This window comes from Mauremys mutica, chromosome 4 (assembly GCF_020497125.1).
Source record: "Mauremys mutica isolate MM-2020 ecotype Southern chromosome 4, ASM2049712v1, whole genome shotgun sequence".
Classification (NCBI taxonomy): Eukaryota; Metazoa; Chordata; order Testudines; family Geoemydidae; genus Mauremys; species Mauremys mutica.
The window spans coordinates 65,095,405-65,112,380 of record NC_059075.1 but is presented as its reverse complement, the minus strand read 5'-3'; the positions used below and the strand labels follow the sequence as shown (position 1 = coordinate 65,112,380).

General features: G+C 40.7%; 1 protein-coding gene across 13 annotated transcripts in view; it reads right to left on the bottom strand.

Annotated features, from left to right (window-relative positions):
- Positions 1-16,976, bottom strand: part of DPF3 (double PHD fingers 3) — a 262,881-nt gene that overhangs the window by 27,710 nt on the left and 218,195 nt on the right. Inside the window, exons 9-10 of one of the 13 annotated variants that reach the window (XR_006578911.1) lie at positions 13,120-14,479; positions 4,705-6,850 (exon numbers count right to left, since the gene is read on the bottom strand). The exons of the other annotated variants lie outside the window; for them this stretch is intronic. The gene's annotated coding sequence lies outside the window, so the exon portion shown is untranslated. Of the gene's footprint in view, positions 1-4,704; positions 6,851-13,119; positions 14,480-16,976 lie in introns of those variants that run through there. 13 annotated transcript variants of the gene reach the window in all.

The window sequence follows — 16,976 nt, the reverse complement described above, 5'->3', positions numbered from 1 at the left end:
CTGGGAAGAGGGCAGGTGAGAACTCTCCAGAGCTTCCAGACGAGGCCTGGGAGAGGAATCTGCAAGAAGCAGAAGCCTGCTGAGGAATATGCCTCAGCTGAGGGACCTACAGGGAGCAGAAGGCTGCTGGGCACAAAGCCCCAGCTAGAAGGGCTGCAAAAGACTGAGTCTGGAGGGAAGGCGACACCCCGATAAAGGACTGGAAAGGTGTTTAACTAAGGAGGAGGTTTATATGGCTGCTGAAGCCCACTATAAACTGAAATGACGAATTGAGCCTAGAGAAGATGGCTGAAAGGTTTTCAGTGTTATATTACAGCAATAAGCTACACCAGAAGCAGAGCAGTATTGTGGAAACCCCAGCATTTGTGATGGAAGGAGAAACTGCTGCAAAGGGTGTTGTATGAAGTTCTACGTCTGGCATGTAGGTGTTTTACTGGGTATCTGTCATTTACTGTTGTTTTACTGGGTATCTGACACTTACAAAAATAAAAACATCCACCTTCGTTACTGTACAGCTCTTGACTGCCTCACGTCATATGGGTTCCTCTCACTTAAGAGAGTTGGCTTCTGTCACTTGAGATTAGCACAAAAGTAACTAATGCCTGTTACCTGGTGAAAGAACTGTTTAACATCTTAAATTAAGTCTCCAGTAACATTGGCATAATTCTTGTAGTGCTCTTTTTAAAACCTCTAATCTGTTTCAGGAAAGCTGGTTATATGTGAAGAACATGCTCCTTCTCCTCCCAAAGCACTGCATGGTGAAGTCACATGGCTGCTAATACTATGACAGAGACCCAGAGGCTGATGAGGCAGAGTGGTTCAGTTCAAGCAAAAATGTCTCAAAGGATCACAAACATTTAGGAGAACATTGATATGAACTGGAAGGTCTCTTAGGGAATTTGCCATCATAGATGGTTAAGAATAGCAAAACCAACGTGGATAGGTCCTTCTCTTGCCAGGCGGAGCTGTCTATCAGCCAGGAGTTCAAAGGAGGACTGTCCCCTTTAGGAATTTGCCAAAACTTCTGTTGCTTTCATGCAGGCAGCAGCAGTTCAGAGAACTTCAATCCATCATTCAACTTCCATTGTTCAAAATATGTCATCTTTTCTGTAGCAGCTTCATAACTGGACCCTGTCTGTAGGTCACTCAATACCACTCCATATGTTTTAGACAACTTTAAACTGAAACCCAGTCAGCGGTTTCTAATTGTATTGTGGATGATGATATACAAAGACAAAACTGCTCCAGAAATCTAGGTTCTTTAAAAAAAAAGAAGGTGGCACACTTCCTTATCATGGAAGAATTGGATGCCAGATGGATGAACAATCATCCAAATCTTAGTTATGGTAAGTACTCTTCTAGACACAACCAATGCATATCATGGGAGAACAAATGCATTGGGGTCTTCTAGAAAACAGTGATGAAGTAAAGCAATGCAATAAAGGGTAAGTCTCTTGTGTCATCAGAACAAGGATTCAGTTGTTTTAAATGTCCAGATTTGGTGGAGCAAAGGAAATCCAACAGTGTTTCTCATGGAACAAGAGAGAGCTTAAACAAATACAAGCCCCAATTCAGGAAAACGGTGCCATTCCACTGAAGTTAATTCAGTGCTTTCCTGAATAGGGATGCTTTTGAGTAGGGAAGTTTTAGTGAGTTGGGCTCCTGTTCAGGGAGCATCAAAAAGGGGAATGAGAGGTTAGGTCACTTCAAAAGAATATTAAAGGTTTTGTTTGGGATGGTAAGAGACATGTTCCCTCATACCCCATTGGTTTGATGGTTTTGATTACAATCGGGACTCACAGTTTTAGGAAGAAAATATTAACCAGAAAAAGACTTTTTGCAGGTATGGAGAAGTAGTGGGAATAAACTAGAAATTGTATACTAGTAAAACATTAAATTAGGCCAAACCAACCAACATTTTTTTCACACAGCTCATAGACTATGCCATCACAGCCCTTAGCTGTACAGCCCTCGGGATACATCTCCACATTAATTGGGAGCAGTGCAAGACTGGTGGACACAGGGAGGCAGATTAGATGCAACTGGAAAAGAAAATGTTTCCTTCTACTCTCTTCTCACCACTGTCACCAGTGCGGGCGCCCCTCTAGAGTAGAAAAACAAGATGTATTTATCTAACACTTTCCTACTCTAGACTGCTCAGGAGCTTGGAGGGAACCTGAGCTCCCTTAAATCCTACATTGTTTCTGCAGAATTAAAACTTTCACCTAAGTACAATTATGTTTCTGGACCTTAGGGGTTTTAAAAAGCCTTCTATATTGGAGCTCTATGCAGAGCTGTCTTCCGGAGTCTAGCAGTCTAAAACAGTAGCTCTACACTGGTGGGAATGGATGGGGCCTTAATAAAAGTCTAAGGCGGCCAATTTAAATGCCAGCTTTCACTCCTGATCACTTTAGCAGAAATATCTAACTCATCTACTTATCCACAATTATTGGACACAGTAGCAGAGATGATGGGGGTGGAGCAGGGCAGGGAAAGACAGCCTGTATCAATTTAACAGAAAAGTTACAGTGCTATGAGCAGTGGAATCCTGTAATAACATCTGTTCTCTCCTTGATTTGTTAGTGGCTAAGCCTGCCCTCTAGCTAAAGTTCCATGTCTAAGAGAGAAGCGAGGGCAAATGGAAAAAAATCACTGGGCTTCCTACCCATTGTCTAGGGAGATACAAGGGAAGGATTTTTCCCTGCAGTTTTCCTCTCTCCTTGTCAAGGATCAACAGCTGTGTATGGTAGTCCACCCTTATACTGATACTGATCTTCCTGCTGGCTGCGTGCTCTGTTCAGCACATCAGGGAGCTGGAAATGATCTAGGATCTAGGCACATTGCAGCTGGGGAGAGAAGGAGCAGAGACTGCTACGATCAAGGGTTTGGAAAGGGGAACAGGGATTTGCTATGGCAAATCCTCCTCCCTGCCCAGATATGGGGCAGGGAAAAAGAGCATCCGCTGTCTAAAATCCCTCTGGAAGAATAGTTTTGTGGGTCTGAACTCAAGTAAAGGGGGGGTAGGGGGTGCTTCCAAGAGTGAAGCCCAGAGAGAGTCAACTGGAAGTTGCTGGGCGACGGGGGTTAAAAGGTACTAAGGGTCAGATCCTAGAGTTTGCTATAGCGACCCTAAGCAGCCTTGGAGCTAACCTAGTAGGCCAGCTGGGGGATTCCACCAGCTCTATGCCAATCTCTCTCAGCCCCCTCCTAGCCCCAACATATGGGATGTGCCAAGAATGGGAGGGCCATGGCCAGTGTACAGGACAATGGCACCTTGATGGCCATTACAGATCATGCAACTTGCAAAAGCCTTTAGGTTGGTCTAAATTTGGTCAGGGGTCAAACTGGCTCCTGGCAGCTACAGTGACTGGGGGAGAGAAGAAGGGGCTTTAAAACCATCTTTCCCTTCAAAACTTTTTTCACCAACATTTTCAAGTCCTCTCCACCCCCGATGGAGACAGGAATCAAACTAGTGATTGAAATGAAAATTACATGTGTGAAAGAGGCTATACAACTGAACAGAGGATGGTAAGCTTTCCATTATAGGGATATTATTACAGGGATATTCCCTCTACTATATTGGAGGATTTAAAAATTCTATAGTCTCATTCTCTATGGGTTTTAGAGTAATTCCTCCACAGCCCTACTGGATTCATCCCTATTAAATTCTATAGAGAATTATTGGATTTTCTCCTTTTTGCGATATATTATTTGTCATTAAGCCCAGTTTTGGTTTCACTACTCCAGGGGCTCTATTCCCAAACATCAAAAGACCACTTAAGAACTGCACCCAACTGCTACTATTGCATGCAGCCCTGAACACTGAAAGTGCCTTCTGTAACCTCTTCTGGTAGCCGAGAGTGTGATGGGGGACAGGGAAACCCAGCAGAGTTTCAGATAAATGACAGCACAGTTATCAGAGGAAAAAGAAACAAAGAAAAACTACCTAAAAAGGCTACTGCTCCCAGCAGACCTGAAACAGTCCCTCTCTCATTCCTTCCCCATCACCCCACCCCAAAATGTGTGTGTGGGAGGAGAGGTTTGATGTTTACATTGTGAAACAACAAAATTAACCAAAAGCTTGAAACTGGCACCTAGATACTGAAGCGATGGCACATTAGAAATATGGTGGATAGGTTCTGAATTTTAAAAAAATGATGTAACCAGTCAAAAATCTATGCTAAGGCGGGCAGTGTCAAATAATTTTGACTCTGCATTTGACCTACTTTAACAAAGTTGTATTAATCTCAAGGGGAAGGTCCTCCAAATACATACACATTTAAGATCCATTGCTATTGCTAAATGATGGAAAACAATCATTCTTATTTACATGGGCCCTACGCAAAAGCAATATTTTATTCTCTCCTCTGGCTACCTCCACAGAAGCAAGTAACAAAAACTGTTCCCAAAATCCAGCCAACAAAGAAAAACAAGAAAGCTGTGTTAATTTCAAGCTTCATTAGCAAATACAAAACAAAACCCAAGGACAAAAGTCATCATTTACCAAATGGAAAAGGAAAACAAAATCAATGGAGAAGGAAGTTTTATTTTAAGCCTTGAAGAGAATATTGTAAACAATGGTGAGCTGAAAAAATTGTATGTACAGCAAGAATATTTGACAGTGGGGTTTTAGAGATGATAGTGTGCACTAAAAAGATCTTGTGGGATTTGTTGATAAAGTAATATTTACAGAGAAATATACAATGGGGGCATCAGGAGACTTTTATTTAATAAGAATATTACACAAATTAAATCCAGACCCTACAGTTTGAGAAGTTTCATTACAGTTGTGCATCTTGTTATATTTTAACAGAACAAAACCTGATTATTTTTAAAGGCAGTTTAACAACTGCAGATTTAAAAAAAACTGGCAAAGTGTCCTGCTCCTGCTCCCATTGATGGCAATATAAGTTTTGCCATTGAATTCAGTGAGAGCTGGAGTAGAATCTATCAGTGATGTTACATTGCCTACACCTGCAGATTTGGTCCTAGGTGTTAAGAAGGGGAGGGGCTCCTCCAGATCCTGCATTCCTAACACACCCAAGATTCCCAGTGAAGTCAACTGAGGTTTTGGGTGAGCAAGAAACAAGATGAAGGGTCAGGACCTTCATTATCATCACATATGCTACCACCTTCTTGTCACTGGCAAAAGAACAGGTTCTCCCCAGATGCCTTTGATAAATAATTTAGTGACTAAGCAGAGATGACTCACTGGATGAGGAGGGACAAGGATGCTCAGGCCAGCTCTACACTAGAAACGTTTTCTGGCATAGTAATGTCAGTGTGATTGTTTTGCAACGTTTCTATACTGGCAAAAGTCCAGTTATATGAGCATAAAGATGCCTTTGCCAGTATAGCTTATTTTGCTTGGGAAACTGATACCATCTTCACCAGCAGCAGCTATAATGGCAAACCTTTTCTAGTGTAGACTAGGCCTCAGGTTCAAATCCAAGGCCTTCTTTAGGAGACTAGACTGTTCTGTATCTTTAATTTGAGACATTCCGAACCAGACTGCACAAAGCACAGTAGGGAACAATCTTGCACTGGCCCCTGGAGATGGACTGGGTAACCAAATAGATCCTTCAATTCATCTATGAATCAATGCATCTTACCAGGCTGAGAAGATGAGTAACAGTTTAAAATAAATGTATGAACTCTTTCCTTCCCACACACGCTCCATAAAACTAAATTTAGGGTTCTACACATGGCACCTCAAACTTGCCTCCTCCTGAGTCACCCCAGCTGCTTATTTCTGAGATGCTTAAAAGAAATTCTGCATGCCTTTGAATGTCCAGTAGTTCCCAAACTAGGGCTCAATTATACAATGGAGCTGCACTTGGGAGTGCAGGGGACTTCCACTGGGAGATTCCATACCCAGAATTCTTGAACGCTCAGGCCCTTAGATTGCAAGCATCTCTCAGAATGAGCTGCTGAGTTACTAAAATGAAATGTAGCACTGCTGTAAATTGAGATGTTCCTTTTTTAAACCTCTATTTTCAGCAGCAATATTTCCCAGAACTGGTAAAGCCAAAACTTGTTTCACTCTATAGAAAAGATACATCAATATTCCTTCCAGCCTGGACACAAAAACCGATAACAAGAATTCAGCCTTTGGGTCTGTTCTTTGCTTTTTCAGCAGTATATTTGTTCAGATTTGTGCCTAGCACGGTAAAGCAAATAAGCTTTAAGTATCTAACAGGGAAACAGTACCAAGAATTTAGGAGAAAGTAAACCAGAACAATCTTCACTTACCACATCCAATTTGCAAAAAAATAAAAATACCCAGCACATGTATGAATGGCTTCTTTAAAGTAAGAGAGAGCAGAGTTGATCTTTATTTTCATAATTAAAAAAAAGGTTTTCCTTAAAGTAAATATTCAGTCTTTATTTTACATTAAGTGCTTTTTTTTTTAATTTTCATGTCTTCACAAAATTGTTTTTTAATTTTGAAGTAAACTGTATTTTAAACAAAAATACTGTGCAACTTGAGCACTTCTTTTCTCTATTAAATATTGAAATAAATAAAATAGTTGTCTTTTTTTCAGTTTGTTTGTTTTTCAGTCATTTCTATTGTAGATCAATTCCAGTTTGACCTGGGTTTACACACACGCATAAAGGACAGTGAAATCAAGATGTTTAACAAAGAAAAGGTTTTCTTTGTATTGCACAAGCTTAGGGCATCCCAAAACTTCTGAGCAGGTGCCAGCAGGCTTTCTACAGTCCAGGCGCCTGTGCCAGCTGGGATGGGTTGGGCAAGGAGAGGAGAAATATCAAAGCATTCTGGCTTCTCTTGGCCTTCTTCGGAAATGGCTTGCTTGAAGGATGATGGAGTCCATGAGGGCAGGGCAGACTGCAGAGGGAAAGGCAATACAAAATAAAACTAAAAAACCCCAAACAGACAAAAAAGCAACGCTTCAAAAAGAACAAAAGCAAAATCTTCCAGTCTGGCTCCCACTCCACTTCAAACTTTTAAAATATAGTTAGACAAAACTCAGTTTCCATTGAATGTGGGTGTTCAATATGAATACCAAGAGAAGATAAATGGGACGTGAAGGGGTTACATGTACCCAAAAAATCCCCAAATGTTGTGAGCTTTTTCACTGTGGAACATGTAGTTACATTTCCCCTCATTACTCATCTCCTACAACTGCTTCTTCACTGGCGGTTATGACCTTTGGCTTATGAGATCCTGAGATGTTTAAGTTGTTATTATTAATCATTTATATAGAGCCACATGTGTATGAAAAGCAGGAACACATGTTCCCTACCCTGAGGAGTTATGTGATGCCAGCCAAATTTTAGAACATATGTGGTGGTGACAGTCATGTGATAATTCTGGAACAAGTGAAAAACTGAATATCATACCTGCACTCCACCCACTAGTTCATCTCCCCGGGGGCTAACTCCTGTATTCCAAACCTCTGAGCAGCGTCAAACAGCCACTACCATAGTCTATCACAAAAATATTTCTTTCCTCAAAATGTGAAATCCACTCATCTCCTTCATCCCCAATACTGAAATGGTCAGCGGTTCCAGGACAGGAAATATTCAGTCATGGAGCTGTGATACATTTAAGAGTCAAAACCTCAGAAACTATTGATGACAGAAAGAGATGCTGGGAGACAGGGGAGTTCCCCTTTCCTTCTGGACACACCACTCATTTCTAGTTCCAGTAAATTATGAGATAACAGGCCTTAAAGTCATGAAACTTGAAGTTTCAAAATTATATTATAATTTCTCTTCTTTTTCAAGATACTAAAGACAGATAGAGGGATATGAATAATAGTGCCAACTCAGTTGTTTGAACTCTAAAATGTTTCAAAAGTTTTTTTCCCTATTAAATATATATTTTACAAACACATGAATAATTACAACCTACAAATAAATACAAAAAACAGGAAGAATAGGGCTTATTGCAAGCATCAATTTATGTTACAGTAAAACACATACTGGGCAGATCTTATTTAAGCAAAATTCCCGGCCGAGTCAATAAGACATTTGCCTGAGGAGTAGGCTAAGCAAAATTGATTGCCATTAGCAATGAGCCTAGGCCAAAGAGTTTGGATCAGGATCCACATTTTGAACACTCAGAGTTTGGAGGTGTTTAGATCAGAGATTGTGTTTAGAGACCCTCTCTAATGGTCATGAAAACAATTCACCAAATTATGGGACAACAGCAGGGGGAGAATGTATTCATAACAGATGGTGTCCCAGAACTGGCTGGGCTCAGCCGCTATCTGGATGCAGCTCTGATGTGTTCCACGCATCAGCAGGCAGCAATCTGAGCCTCTGTCTCCAACCAAGAACCAAAGTAGAGAGCTGTAAAATGGCAAATTTGAACTCAAAATGAGAAACTAATGTAAAAGCTTAAAGACGAAACAACATGGAGGCGGTTACTTTTGACAAACTAAATATCGCATCCGGAAACAAACCAGCATCTCACATTAACTAGTGTATTTACAGTGCGATTTGACTGCAGTAGCAGAAACTAACCCAGAAAGCCCACTGCTGATCCTATGCTCATGCTCATGCTGCAAAACGTCTGTTAGTCTATAAGGTGCCACAGGATTCTTTGCTGCTTCTACAGAGCCAGACTAACACGGCTACCCCTCTGATGCTGATCCTATTGAAGCTAATGGTGAAACTCTGATTTCTGTGGCAGCAGAACACAGGAGACACTAGTTAATGTGAGCTGCTCATTTGTTTTAGTAGGCGATATTTAGTTTGTTGTAGGTAATCCTCCCATAGTTGCTTCATTCTGATACAAGTCATAAAATTAGTAAGGAAGGGAGAGGGAGGAAAATATGAGCTAATTTTATTTCCGTCCCTTCTTTGCCACTTGCCCAAATAAAGCTCATGATACACATTTATTTCCTAGCCATTATATCAGCTAGGCCTGTGTTAATTCCCCACCCGCTTATAAATCACCCAATCAGCAATATTCTGTTTAAGATTTTAAACTGCCATCTTCCAGTATGAGGCAAGGTCCATTCGTGTTAAGCAGGCCCTTTAATTAAATCCCAGGAGTTGGAGCATACCAAGAATGGCCTGGACACTCTACCTGGCCTTTCCTCCCACCAGTCAGTTGCTCAAGTGGTGCTGCACTCTCAAACTCCACTAGCCCTACCACTAAGATTCAAGGAGAGCTTGCAGGGGTTGGATCAAGAAGCTGTGGGTCTTCCTGCAAGTGCTCTGAAGTCCTTTGGTATGGAGGAGTTGGGAGGTGCTTGGGAAGGTGCCCCCACATTATTAAGGAACATACAAAAGCCTGAAAAATAAAACCTGAGAAACAATGGAGCCTGAGCTCCAGCCTGAGCTGCAACTTCAAAGCACTGTCTATACAGCTATTTTTAGAGCCCTGCTAGCCCAAGTCTGTTGACCCAGGCTGGGGAGTTCACTCCAAAATGTTGTGTAGACATATCCTGAGGTTGTAGAGCGTAACATTTCCCTCGGGTTTAAGAGATTATTTCTCTCCCCCAGCCTCCCCCACACCCAATTTATGTCCTGGAATTCAAGTCCATAAACTCTCTTTATGCCTTCTTGGTTTGGTCAGTGGCTTGTTTTTCTTAGGATACTCCACTAGGACTGTGCAACTCCCCCACCCCTACTGAGAAGTCTGTGGTGCTGGTGGTGTCAGGTGCCTCCTTTTTCCTCTGGCTAATTACAGCTCCTTTCACATATTCTCTGCCTTCAAACTGCATGTGATCTGACTCTCCTCTCCCCACTCCTACAAGAGTATCAATTAGCACCCCTGTGGACTTGCGTATGCTTTCAACTCTGACCTCTATGGCCAACCTTCTTCCCCTATTCTCAATCCCATGCCTCAATACCATTCAACACTCTTGGGTGTATTTAACTTCTATTCCGATGATCACTTCCATAGTCACAATTATGGCCACGCTCCCAGCCTGGTTTTCACCAGGCAGTGTTTCCTCTCCCACCACTGCATTTTTGTTTCCTCTCTGTTATCACACCTTTTGTTCAGCATCACTGTCTGTGACATTCAATCACCAGCAATCTCTCAGATTCCTCCACCGCTCTCAACTCTCTTCTCCCTTCCTTGACTGCCCTGCACTCTGCATATTGACTCCATGACCACAGCCTTCAACTCCAGCTTCTCCTTCATGCTCCACTCCTGTACTACACTCTCACACTGCTCAGCCTGTCCTATTAAACCCTGAGCTGCAGCTCTCTCCTCGCCTTTGTTATTTTACCATAGCGAGCACATCTGAAGAAGTTCCATGACTACACTGCCCTCCTCCACAATACATTTATCCTTTCTTCCTTCATCTGTCAGGAGCAGATCAATCCAAGGAGTGTACACACACATACACACACAAAATATAGCTACTGGGCATTTTGTACACTACTAATAAATGTTGGCTGGCATTTTTATACATGAGCTTATTGTGCACTCTTAGTGAGGGCAGGGCATTGCCCCTGCCCCATTGCCATTAAGGTGGGCACCTAGTGGCTACAGGCACAAATTGACATATATGGTCATCATAACTTTATTCATGAAAGTAAGCCATTATTTAATGCATTATTAATATTTGATTATCATCTGTATTCCAGTAGGGCCCGAATTGTGCTAGGCACTGCTCAGACAGGCAAAGACAAAATCTCTACCCTGAACAATTTACACTTAGACACTAAAACATAGACAAATAGACTAAAAAGGACAAAGTTCCAGCATCTACCTTTCCCAGGTTAACCCATCTTCCACATTACTCCCATGAATCTTTGCTCCTTCAAAATATATTCAACCCTTTTTTGGGTCTCTATATATTTAAAGGAACACTGTCAAATTTTTAAAAAAAATCACAATTCTGTCTGAATTTTTTTTTTGGCTACTATAATTCCAAGTAGCCACTATGGCAGTGGTCTCCAAACTGCCTCAGGGGGCACAGAGGAATGTTCAGAGGGGCACGTGGCAGGGCCCAGGCCAGCCCTCACAGTGGGATGGGATGGGGGTGCCATCCAGCCCCACAACTAGCTCTGATCCCAGACTGGCTCTGCCTAAGCCACAACTCCACTCTTCCCCCTGCTCCACCCCAGCCCAGCTCCAGCCCCAGCTGCAGATGCTCCTCCCCCCGCTCCTCCCCCTGCTCCACCCACAGACCAATTCAGCCTCTAGCCCCAGCTCCTCTGGCATCCCCAGTTCTGCTCCAGCTCCACCTTCAACCTGGCTGTGAGGTAATGGGGGTGAGGGGGCATGGTCAGATTCCATTACTGGTAAGCGGGGGCTTCCATTACTGGTAAGGGGGGGCACAACAGGAAAAGTTTGGCATCACTGCCCTATAGTATGATAACTGTAGCAGAAGGACATAAGAAATAACATTTTCTTCTCAACGTATTTTTTTAAGTTTCTTTACTTTGTGCATTTGCAAGCACTTTGTGAATCAACAGTTCTACTGCTTCCTTTGTATAGTCAGTGTCCTCTGTTGCTTGTGTGGCCTTTAACACAGCAACAGGAGAGAGAAAAACATGTTTAAAATACAAAGTTACAAATGTGACTGAAAACCCATAAACATTAGCTGGGGTGGACAGGGAGAAGGGCAGGTGTAGTGTGAAAAAGTACTTTAAACTCATTTTTTGAAATATATTAGATTTCAAGTTCATAGCCTCCTTTTAAGTCTTCAGAACTACTGGACCAGATTCTGCTCTCAGCTACATTGACACAAATCCAAAGGAACTCCACTGACTTTATTGGTATTACTCTGGATTCATATTAGGGCCAGTAAGAAAATAATGTGGCCAATGTGTCTATTCAACTGCGGACTCCATTCCATACTATCCTCCACCCTGACTTTCATTCCTTCAGTCTTCACATTTTAATGTCTGGATTCTAATATATATGAATAAAATAACAGATAGATAAGCAAAACAATGACTACAAGGCTATTATTCTTTCAGGGATTTGAGATAATTGGACAGCTCTGTTCTTGTGGCTTGCCATCAGAAGCAAGATGGAATTTAAGCTTTTAATAAACACAGAAGAGTTTCACAAACTGCAGACTGTAGAAACAAAATATTAGAAATCTATTCCATGTATTTGTTCAAACAAACAGAATGATTGTGGAAAGAGTGAATGTTAATGTTCATGTTTCATTGACATGGTTGAGTCAAAATACCATTGATGTGACATTTGATCGATTATAATATGACTTGACACAGCAGTGGGAACATAGCCCAGTAGAACAACAACAGGAAAAGATTACCAACATGGGGATGCCTTAAAGGAAACTTTCTTTGGGTCACACATGCATTAATATATACTATATATAAAAATACAGATTTATTTTGTAATTTTATGCAGGATCGTTTTCTACAGTTCTAACGGCAGATTCTTAATGGAATCCAGAAGTCAATGGCATCACTCCGGATTTACACCTGCATATCTGATGGCAGATTCTGGCCATTAGTTATTTCATTCTTGATGTCAACTATAAAGATGCACAGAAGCATCACACTCAGGATTAGAGTTTATTTCAACACTGGAATGTAACAAAAAGGCTGAAGGAGCCATAAAATACCTGTTACAAACTGGGCTGGGCTGCCCCAGCAAAAGAAAGCGAGTAATGGAAATAACCAGCCCCTTTTGGACATGATTTACTCAAGAACTAGAACAATGTGCACCCAAAGTCTACAGTGCATGCATGTGTTTCTATCATGAGTTCTGGGAACATGAACACACCACTCAAGCTTCCCTCTTGGCGTGAAACTGACTCCACTGAAGACAATGGAAATGTTGTCGTTGACTTCAGTGGGGTCAGCATCTCACCTTTATGGTTTATGTTGGCACTATAAAATGACAAAAATATATCCTTACCCCTAATCCTGCAGTCCTTACAATGAGAGCATTAGGACTGCAGGGTGGAACCTACACGCTTAATGTTTGGGTATGCTTTATTCCTAGTTATACGTATTGGGCCGAAGCCTGCTCCTACAAAACTCCCATTAAATTAATAGGGAACAGGATCTAGCCTGCGGTACATAACACAATCACACAGTTTACTTTAAAGGACTTACTGCTATAATAAAACAATAAATGGTTTGTTGAAAATCCACCGCACAAAGAGTTCACAGTGGCTGAAAAACATTTCTGTTGGGACATACCTTTCAAATCTGTCGCATGGCTCCTCGGTCGTGGGACAGTGCTGGGAGGGAATCACTCTCTTCTCCATTGCCCTCAGGACTTCAGTGAGTATTGCTTTGGTTTATTTCAAGAGAAGCTATTGAAAAACAACACAAAGTGCCTCACAAGACACTACAGAGAAAGAAAAATCTGGGCAACAAAATGTGTGTCTGAATTTAAAAAAAAAAAAAAAAAAGAAAGAAAGAAAGAAAGAAAAATATAGGTGAGGTATTTTTCCTTTTAGTTTCTTCAATGATTCATTCCTTCAGCCGTTTTGTCTTTGCAGAGTCTGTGACTTGCCATTTATATTCCATCCCTGTGCTTGAAAATTGCTCTCCATGAGGTGAAAGGTGAAGCAGAGGGGAAAAAAAGAGAAAAAAAGCTGCACGGAGTGAGGAGATGAAAAGGTTGGAGGGGCGGAGGAGGAGATCTCTTACGAGTGCAGAGGAGTCCAGAGGAATGATGGAAATGTGTTCCTCAATGTCATGGTCTTCAGAGCTGCTTGCATTTTCAAGCTGCTAAGGGTGAGTGGTAGAGGAGCACGTGAGGGGGAGTCACAAATTCCACGCGCTACAGTAAGTGCAAAATCTCACATTGCAGAAGTCATCAAACCAAGGGCTTCATTGTCATCTCAAACAATCCACCCCACAGTGGTTTTTCTAGAAACAGTTCTAGTATCAAGTAGATGTCCATTGCTTTTTTGTTTTTTGTATTTTTTATTTAAAAAGTCTTTTTTCTAATAATATATAGAATATATAAATAATAATAATAATTAAAAAATGATTTAGGTTGGGTTTCTGCTCTCCAACCCATTTGTATTTTTTGTGGTTTGCTGTTATATATTAAAAGATGAGAAAATCAACTCTGCTCATAATTTAAAAAAAAAACTAAATCCACATTTCAGGTTTCCAGAGAGAAAGGAGGAGGAGGAGAAAGGAAACAAAGTAAAATGAAAAAATAAAAAGTGAATCAAAACTTTCTGTCTCTTTGAAGTAGTCTATGTTTTATACGTTTGTGCTTTCAGTGTACACACCCAAAAGGGAAAAAAGGGATCTAAAATTAAAAAAAAAACCTAGTAATAATAATCATAGTAGTAAAAAGGATAGAAAATCGCTCAAAGAGTTTCTGTGTCTGTTTAGTTATTTTAGCAGCCACCCTTTTTATTTGTAGAGGGAGAGCTGCTACCATGGCCGCCTCCTCGGCTCAAGAGAGGCTCTTCCGCATCATCCTCATCAAAGCCGTGAAATGTTGAGGTGTCGCTTTCCGATGTGGAACCGAACAAGTCCTCCGTAGTGCGTGCTGGCGCTGCTTCCTCCTTCCTGCCTTCTCTTCCCAAATGAGCTGACATGTATGATGAATATATCAGCACATGGGTTAAGCAACAGGCATCATCATTATTTTTTAAATCATCATAATTATCAAACAATGCAGACTATAAACCCAGTAGGTGTGTGTGTGCCCACAAATCAACAACAACATAGGACAGTAGAATAGCAGTAAGAAAAGGTAAAAAGGGGTTGGTTTCTCTTTTAAAGAAAAAAACCTACAATAACACAGATGCCCGTAGGTATGGCAGCGAAAGGGTTAATATTGTTTTCCTCTCTTCAAGAGACATTAAAACTATTCTCTCTTGATTACTTTGATCAGCTTTAAAAGATTTTTAGACCACATAAATAATTAGAAGCTGTTAGATTTAAGTACAATGATTGTCCTTCAGATTGGCATCAACTGTCATGAATTTGCTGCTGTAGAATAACAACTCACTAGGTATTTCATCAGTATTGCAATGGGGTGGGTTTTTAAAAAAATTCTCATCTCTGTCTCTTCCTGTCTCTGCCCTAAAGTAGCTCCTTTGAAGACAAAGTGAAAAACATTTTAAAGACTAAATATTCATTAAATTAATATATTCCATGTTAGAAATTCTATGGAGTCACTTGTGAAAAACAAAAATGAATCTACACCATCTAGCAGCTAAAACTGCTAAAATAAAGAATGATTTGCATTGGGGGACACTCGAAAGTTTGGAAGTCTTTCATTCCATTTTTTCCATATAGGGTAAGAAATCCTCAGCACAGACATCAGGAGCAACAAACAAACAACAACAAACAACAACAAAACTTTAAAAAGAGAAGTTAAATACTGAAATCTGTAAAACTGAACTTTTTTCTGAATCAAATGTGATATGTAATTTGCAGTACAGATGTCAGAATCCCACTTCAAGAAATGCAGGGCAAAATATGGCCCTTGAGCCCTAGGAAAATGAAAGCATCGTGTTGGTAGGGGAGGTTTGTGGTGTTATTCAAATGCACTAACTAACATGATGATACACCAATTGCTTGGTCCCTTAAGCTGAAGGAAGCAGCTCTGTTGCAATTATACTGTATTTCCTAAGGAACAGACTTAGGATCAAATCCTGTACCCCAAAAGGAAATGAATATAACAAAAGAATCGGTAAGTAAAATAATCACTTCCTAGGGATGTGATTTGACTGACTGAATACTGGGAAGAAACAAAAGAATGCACATGGCCTCTCCTCCATTTGTCTTTCGTCACCAAGAAAAGTAAAAGATGGCAACCACTAGTCATTAATATTATAGGTTAAAAATCTATGTATAGTTGCACCTTAGGCATTCTCATCACACATCTATCACACAGATGGAGAACCCTTGTAAATGACTCAGGCGGATGAGAATGTGTAAAAAGTGTTTAATGGAATTGTTCTGTGGGGCTTGTCCACAGATAGGATACAACAGCTACACGAGGCCTGATAATCTACTTTGCAATACAACGAGGAAGCCAACAAACTAGTGTATCTCAGTCATGTTCTGAAGACAAATATGAAATTACCGTAACAAATCGCTACGTGACAGAACATTTTGATCCCTGTCATTGTGCAAGATTGGGGCAACGCTGAAATGAGCGAGGCTGGGAAATAACACCCCAGGCAAAAGGGAAAACGGGCGTCATTTTCCAGTATGTCAGTGTAGACAGTGTAAGCTTCTTCTCCTTTATTATGAAGCAAACACAAAAGCACAAAAAGACTCATGTTAGTGTTTGCAGAGCACTTGTAGCAAAGCCCTTAGAAGACCAAGGGTTGCCATTGGTCCACTGATAAGTAATTGTCTTCAAAGGTCAGAACAACGGTAGAGGACATTTGTCATTTAGGGCCCAGTCCTGCTCCCTTTGAATTTGATAGGGATTTTGATATTAATTTCAATGAGAGCATGAGCAGGCTGTTATTTCAGTACCAGAACACTCTACATTATCAGCAATTATGCAACAAACATTTCCAGTGAATAAAGAACAGAAGTAACAGCAATTTTGAAGGTTTCAAATTTCAATGTTTTCTTTTGTTTTCACTTATAATCCATGGCCTTCCTCCCCCCTTTCCAAAAAATCACAACAATTGGGAAATTTGAATTGGAATTCCCTCCCCCAGCCAAAAATAACAGCTCAGCTGGGACAAAAAAGAAAAAACAACCAACAACTCAGAAATAAAGACAGCTCAGGATGGGGAAAGATGCAACTTCCTAAATTTAAAAAGAGACACAGGAAGAAAACAGATAAATAAAAACCTCTTTAAACAAAATTAATGATAGTCATCTTGTAAGAGGATAATTCTTGACAGCTACTGCCATGCCTACCCTGTAATTTCCCCTTCTTTCTTTTTTGGATGAAGAAATGCATGAAATGTGTAATCAATGGAAATGCTCGTCATGCAACTTTCATAAATCTTGAAAGTAATTTACATTTGTAATTACGGCATTTGAAGACAGAGCCCATCCTTTAACATTGTCATAGGATTTTCTCCTTCCATTTAAATAAGAACAAGCATGAG